The following is a 7721-nucleotide window of genomic DNA, read 5'->3' on the forward strand; positions in this document are numbered from 1 at the left end:
GCTAACCCCCAGAGAGATCCAGCTAACTCTCCCCAGAGAGACCCAGCTAACTCTCCCCAGAGAGATACAGCTAACGCTCCCCAGAGAGATCCAGCTAACTCTCCCCAGAGAGATCCAGCTAACTCTCTCCAGAGAGATCCAGCTAACTCTCTCCAGCGAGATACAGCTAACTCTCTCCAGAGAGATCCAGCTAACTCTCTCCAGCGAGATACAGCTAACTCTCCCCAGACTGATCCAGCTATCTCTCCCCAGAGAGATACAGCTAACTCTCGCCCGAGAGATCCAGCTAACTTTCCCCAGAGAGATACAGCTAACTCTCCCCAGAGAGATACAGCTAACTATCTCCAGAGTGATCCAGCTAACTCTCTCCAGAGAGATCCAGCTAACTCTCTCCTGCGAGATACAGCTAACTCTCCCCAGACTGATCCAGCTAACTCTCCCCAGAGAGAACCAGCTGACTCTCTCCAGAGAGATCCAGCTAACTCTCCCCAGAGAGATCCAGCTAACTCTCCCCAGAGAGATCCAGCTAACGCTCCCCAGAGAGATCCAGCTAACTCTCCCCAGAGATATCCAGCTAACTCTCCCCAGATAGATCCAGCTAAGTCTCCCCAGAAAGATCCAGCTAACTCTCCCCAGAAAGATCCAGCTAACTCTCCCCAGAGAGATCCAGCTAACCCTCTCCCCAGAAAGATCCAGCTAACTCTCTCCAGAGAGAACCAGCTAACCTTCCCCAGAGAGATCCTGCTAACTCTCTCCAGAGAGATCCTGCTAACTCTCCCCAGAGAGATCCAACTAACTCTCCCCAGAGAGACCCGGCTAACTCTCCCCAGAGAGATCCAGCTAACTCTCCCCAGAGTGATCCAGCTAACCCCCAGAGAGATCCAGCTAACTCTCCCCAGAGAGACCCAGCTAACTCTCCCCAGAGAGATCCAGCTAATGCTCCCCAGAGAGATCCAGCTAACTCTCCCCAGAGAGATCCAGCTAACTCTCTCCAGAGAGATCCAGCTAACTCTCTCCAGCGAGATACAGCTAACTCTCGCCCGAGAGATCCAGCTAACTTTCCCCAGAGAGATACAGCTAACTCTCCCCAGACTGATCCAGCTAACTCTCCCCAGAGAGAACCAGCTAACTCTCTCCAGAGAGATCCAGCTAACTCTCCCCAGAGAGAACCAGTTAACTCTCTCCAGAGAGATCAAGCTAACTCTCCCCCGAGAGATCCAGCTAACTCTCTCCAGAGAAATCCAGCTAACTCTCCCCAGAGAGATCCAGCTAACGCTCCCCAGAGAGATCCAGCTAACTCTCCCCAGAGAGATCCAGCTAACTCTCCCCAGAGAGATCCAGCTTACTCTCTCCAGAGAGATCCAGCATATCTCTCCCCAGAGAGAACCAGCTAACTCTCCCCAGAGAGATCCAGCTAACTCTCCCAAGAGAGATCCAGCTAACTCTCTCCAGAGAGATCCAGCTAACTCTCTCCAGAGAGATCCAGCTAACTTTCCCCAGAGAGATACAGCTAACTCTCTCCAGGGAGATCCAGCTAACTTTCCCCAGAGAGGTCCAGCTAACTCTCCCCCAGAGAGACCCAGCTAACTCTCTCCCGAGAGTTCCAGCTAACTCTCTCCAGAGAGATCCAGCTAACTTTCCCCAGAGAGATACAGCTAACTCTCTCCAGAGAGATCCAGCTATAATTCTCCAGAGAGATCCAGCTAACTCTCTCCAGAGAGATCCAGCTAACTCTCTCCAGAGAGATCCAGCTAACTCTCTCCAGAGAGATCCAGCTAACTTTCCCCAGAGAGATCCAGCTAACTCTCCCCATAGAGATCCAGCTAACTCTCCCCAGAGAGATCCAGCTTACTCTCCCCAGAGAGATCCAGCTAACCATCCCCAGAAAGATCCCGCTAACTTTCACCAGAAAGATCTTGCTAACTCTCTCCAGAAAGATCCGGTGTGAGGACTGACTCTCTCTCCAGAATGCCTCTGGGTGCAGTTTTCTTGAAACTCCAGGGACCTGAAGATAAACTATGAACTGAAAACACAGTTTGATGAGAAATAATGCCCCTCTCCAGGAAACGCTGTGAGTAATGCATTTCTAATTACAGGGTACCTGAACGAATGAATCTACAAAGAAGACCATTACAGGCTGAAACCCAAAGACTTTAATCTGCAAGTTTGCTGTGAAGAATCGTGTGCTAAACCCATCATCTGGAACAAAGACTCTTTCTTCCCACCACTTATGTTTTTTTACACCTTTCCACCCCTCTGTGTTTGTCTGTCTTGTGTGTGCATGTATAGAGGGGGGGGCAAGTTACAGTGGGCATGAAGTATTAGCTTATTAACCAGTTGTATTTACTGCATATTTCATGAAAGTTCTTGTTGCAAATAAACACTAATTGTGTTTAGATTTACAAACCTGGTGACTGATTATTGGGCAGCCAAGGGCCAAAGACATTGGGTATTTTTATAAACATACTTGTGACTCCGGCGCACATGGGCTTGGATTGACCACACACTAGCCCAGGGTACGGTAACAACATACACGCCCAGGGTCCTTTTGTTCCTCTACACCTTTCAATATATTACCCAGTACGTTCCCTCCCCTTGTTTGCCCTCCCATTGTGCATTACCGCACTGAACTCCATATCTCATTCATCTGCCAACCTGACCAATCCATTGACACCTTCCTGCAGTCTGCAGCTTCCTCCCTCATTATTAACCACTAACCATTTTTTACGTTATCTGCAAACTCCTTTATAATAATCTTTATTAATGTCACAAGTAGGCTTACATTAACAGTGCAATAAAGTTACTGTGAAAATCCCCTAGTCGCCACATTCCGGCGCCTGTTCGGGTACACGGAGGGAGAATTCAGAATGCTGAATTCACCGAACAGCACGTCCTGGAGGGGTGGAGGGTGGAGGGGTTTGCCTCCTCATCAATTCCTCCTGGTGCTTGGATGTGGCGACCCTGGTGACCGACTGCTCCCCGGACCTGGAATACCTGACCGTGAAGTGCCGCCCATACTATCTTCCACGTGAGTTCACTTCAGCCATTATCACAGCGGTCTACATCCCACGCCAGGCAGAAGTGAGGAAGGCGCTGGACGAACTGTACGCAGTTATAAACAACTACGAAGCAGAACACCCGGAGGCCTTGTTCATCGTGGCCGGAGACTTCAACAAGGCCAACCTCAAGAGTGTACTGCCAAAATCCCACCAGCACATCTCCTGTCCCACCAGGGGCGACAACACTCTTGACCACTGCTACACAAAAATCAAGGGCGCCTACCGTTCCATCCCTCGACCGCACTTTGGGAAATCAGACCATAAGACGGAACGGCATACAAGCAGAAACTCAAACGGAAGAATCCAGCTGAGAAGGTTGTGCAGTGCTGGTCCGAGGAAACAGAAGAGCTCTTACGTGACTACTTAGAGACAGTGGACTGGCCCATATTTAAGAACTAAGCGACCAACTTAAATGAGTATGCCACCACCGTCACAGACTTCATCAGCAAATGTGTGGATGACTGCGTGCCGAAGAAAGCAGTACGTACGTTCCCCAACTGGAAACCATGGCTCAATCACGAGATTGATTCGCTACTGAAGGGCAGGTCTGACGCGTTCAAGTCAGGCGACCCTGACCTATACACGAAATCCAGGTACGACCTCCGCAAAGCCATCCGAGATGCCAAGAGAGAATATCAACCAAGCTAGAGTCACAGACAGACTCTCGGCGGTTGTGGCAAGAACTAAACAACATAACGGGCTACAAAGCGAAGCCGAGCAGTATCTCCGGCAGCAGCGCACCCCTCCCCGATGAACTCAATGCATTTTATGCTTGGGTCGAGCAAGTAGCCAACAATCCGCTGTCAAGTGCCCCAGCAGCCCATAACTCACCCATACCCACCGTCACAGCTTCCGAAGTCAGATCAGCCTTCCTCAGAAGAACCCTCGCAAGGCGACGGGCCCGGACGGGATCCCTGGTCGTGCACTCAGAGCCTGCGCGGACCAGCTGGCAGATGTGTTCGCGGACATCTTTAATCTGGCCCTACTCCATCCGAGGTCCCCACCTGCTTTAAGAAGACCACCATCATACCGGTGCCAAAGAAGAACCAGGCAACGTGCCTCAATGACTACCGACCAGTGGCCCTGACTTCAGTCGTAATGAAGTGCTTCGAGAGGTTGATCATGAAGCGCATCACCTCCATACTCGCAGAACGCCTTGACCCACTGCAATTCACATACCGTCGCAACCGGTCCACAGCAGACGCCATCTCCCTGGCCCTACACTCATCCCGAGCACATCTCGACAACAAGGACTCCTACATCAGACTCCTATTTATTGACTACAGCTCCACCTTCAACACCATAATCCCAGCCAAGCTCATATCAGCGCTCCAAAACCTAGCACTTGGCTCTGCAACTGAATCCTCGATTTTCTGACCCACAGACCACAATCAGTAAGAATAAACAACACCTCCTCCACAATAGTCCTCAATACTGGTGCCCCGCAAGGCTGCGTACTTAGCCCCCTACTCTTCTCCCTGTACACACACGACTGCGTGGCAAAATTTGGTTCCAACTCCATCTACAAGTTTGCTGATGATACGACCATAGTGGGCCGGATCTCGAATAACGACGAGTCATAATCAGGAGGGAGATAGAGAACCTAGTGGAGTGGTGCAGCGACAACAATCTCTCCCTCAATGCCAGCAAAACTAAAGAGCTGGTCATTGACTTCAGGAAGAAAAGTACTGTACACATCCCTGTCAGCATCAACGGGGCCGAGGTGGAGATGGTTAGCAGTTTCAAATTCCTAGGGGTATACATCACCAAAAATCTGTCCTGGTCCACCCACGTCGACGCTAACACCAAGAATGCACAACAGCGCCTATACTTCCTCAGGAAACTAAGGAAATTCAGCATGTCCACATTAACCCGTACCAACTTTTACAGATGCACCATAGAAAGCATCCTATCTGGCTGCATCACAGCCTGGTATGGCAACTGCTCGGCCCAGGACCGCAAGAAACTTCAGAGAGTCGTGAACACCGCCCGGTCCATCAAACAAACCTGCCTCCCATCCATTGACTCCATCTACACCTCCCGCTGCCTGGGGAAAGCGGGCAGCATAATCAAAGACCCCTCCCACCTGCTTACTCACTCTTCCAACTTCTTCCATCAGGCAGGAGATACAGAAGTCTGAGACCACGTACGAACAGACTCAAAAACAGCTTCTTCCCCACTGTTACCAGACTCCTAAATGACACTCTTATGGACTGACTTCATTAACACTACACCCTGTATGCTTCACCCAATGCCGGTGTTTATGCAGTTACATTATGTACCTTGTGTTGCCCTATTATGTATTCTCTTTTATTTCCTTTTCTTCCCATGTACTTAATGATCTGTTGAGCTGCTCGCAGAAAAATACTTTTCACTGTACCTCGGTACACGTGACAATAAACAAATCCAATCCAATCCTTCGGGACTTGTGGAAGGAAACCGGAGCACCCGGAGGAAACCCACACTGGCACAGGGAGAACGTGCCGACTCTGCACAGACAGTGACCCAAGCCGGGAATCGAACCTGGGTCCCTGGAGCTGTGAAGCAACAGTGCTAAACACTGTGCTACCGTTAATCATGGCCCCTCCATTTAAATCTGAAACATTGAAATATGCTGCAAAGAGCAAGGGACCAGTCTTGAACCTTCTCCTTTGTTGTATGATCGGGACCTAGTCAGAGGACTTGGTGATTGTCCATTCTCCCAAAGTATGCCGAAATGAAAATCGCTTATTGTCACAAGTAGGCTTCAAATGAAGTTACTGTGAAAAGCCCCTAGTCGCCACATTCCGGCGCCTGTTCAGGGAGGCTGGTACGGGAAGCTCGCTGCTCGCTTGTCAAAAGCCTTACCCCTGATTGACAGCAAATCTCCTTCCAAATCTTGCTTACTTCTCAGTCATATGATCTGACATCAGCACCATTGTATGATTCTGATGTTAGCCCTTTACTCTGCAATTCCTGTCACATCACAAGATCATCTGTCAACTTGTGCTACCCTGCTACTTGTGCCTTCACAGCACCAGGGTCCCAGGTTCAATACCCCGCTGGGTCACTGTCTGTGCGGAGTCTGCACGTTCTCCCCGTGTCTGCGTGGGTTTCCTCCGGGCGTTCTGGTTTCCTCCCACAAGTCCCGAAAGACGTGCTGTTAGGTGAATTGGACATTCTGAATTCTCCCTCTGTGTACCCGAAGAGGTGGCGGACAGTGGCGACCAGGGCATTTTCACAGTAGCTTCATTGCAGTGTTACTCTAAGCCGACTTGTGACAATAAAGATTGTTATTATTATTAAATCCATGTGGACATGCGCTTTTTCCAGGGGAAAAAAACACTTACGTGATAAATTGTCACAATTGTTACAATTGTCCCAACGCTGCTCACGCAGACTAACATCGCAGGGCAGGGGAGGAGGTGGTCGTGGAGCAGCGGAGTGGAATTAATGTGCAAGACAAACTCACGGTCAGCAGGATTGTTTTCCTCGGAGAGACGGAGGAGGGGGGCAGGCGGAAATTTCAACTTATCTGTGCCTTGTGGTGTCATTCCAGGGATCAGAAAGATTGAAAGGATACACATGGATGAGGAAGGCCATTTGGCCGATCGGCTATAACCCCCCTCACCGCCTCTCTCCTGAACGACTCAAAGGTTTTCGAGCACATTTGTGTAACTGGAGGGTCTTCCTACAGCCACTCGCTATTCGGTGAACCCTGACCTCCGTCCGGTTTTAACCACAGATGGGGTCCAAAGTTAACCATTTCCATTCCATTTCCATCTTAGCTGCCTCCACCCCCATCGACCCCTCCCCCCCTCCCCACCGCCCTTTTGAAAACTCAAACTTATGAACTCTTGGGAGTCGCAACTGAAGGGTTGACCGGAGATATTGCAATTGATGACTCAAGTCCTACAAGTTTGTTGTGGTTTAAATACCTGTGGGCGATAGGGTGACATCACACAACGAGCATTTCTTGTGGTATTCAACCCTGCTGGTACTGATAAGGTCTGACATGTGGGATGTGGAGTGGAGCTGCTCGATACTCTTGCCAGATAGACTGCTACGTCTACCTGTTCTCCTTTCCTCCTTTGAAAAATGTGTTCATGGGGTGTGTGTGTCACTGGCAGGGCCAGCATTTATTGCCCATTCCTAATTGCCCTTCAACCGAGTGGCTCGCTGGGTCATTTCAGAGGGCATTTAAGAGTCAACCACATTGCTGTGGGTCTGGAGTCACAAGTAGACAGGGTAAGGACGGCCGGTTTCTTAGTAAAGAATATATTTTTATAACTTATTGACGGAATGGGCTGCGCCAGCATTTATTGCCCATCCCCAAATTGCCCTTGAATTATGAAATGAAAATGAGATGAAAATCGCTTATTGTCACAAGTAGGCTTCAAATGAAGTTACTGTGAAAAGCCCCCAGTCGCCACATTCCGGCACCTGTTCGGGGAGGCTGGTACAGGAATTGAACACTGCTGCTGGCCTGCCTTGGTCTGCTTTCAAAGCCAGCGATTTAGCCCTGTGCTAAACTAACCCCTTATGTGACTGGCTGGACCATTCTAGAGAGCCATTTAACAGTAATGATATATCTGTCAGCTATGTTATCATTAAAATCTGTGTGTATCGCAGAAAATAAGTGGGGGTGAAGGACTATTGTATTATAGTCAAACTTTTCGGGCA

The 7721-nt window shown here is 49.6% G+C and overlaps 1 long non-coding RNA gene across 1 annotated transcript in view; it reads left to right on the forward strand.

The window, feature by feature from the left end:
- Window positions 1-2392, forward strand: part of LOC140427159 (uncharacterized) — a 113698-nt gene extending 111306 nt beyond the window's left edge. Inside the window, exon 3 of the long non-coding RNA XR_011948402.1 lies at window positions 2097-2392. This is a non-coding gene — a long non-coding RNA (uncharacterized lncRNA). The remainder of the gene's footprint in view (window positions 1-2096) is intronic.
- Window positions 2393-7721: the final 5329 nt, after the last annotated feature.

This window comes from Scyliorhinus torazame, chromosome 7, assembly GCF_047496885.1.
Source record: "Scyliorhinus torazame isolate Kashiwa2021f chromosome 7, sScyTor2.1, whole genome shotgun sequence".
In the NCBI taxonomy this organism is placed as follows: domain Eukaryota; kingdom Metazoa; phylum Chordata; class Chondrichthyes; order Carcharhiniformes; family Scyliorhinidae; genus Scyliorhinus; species Scyliorhinus torazame.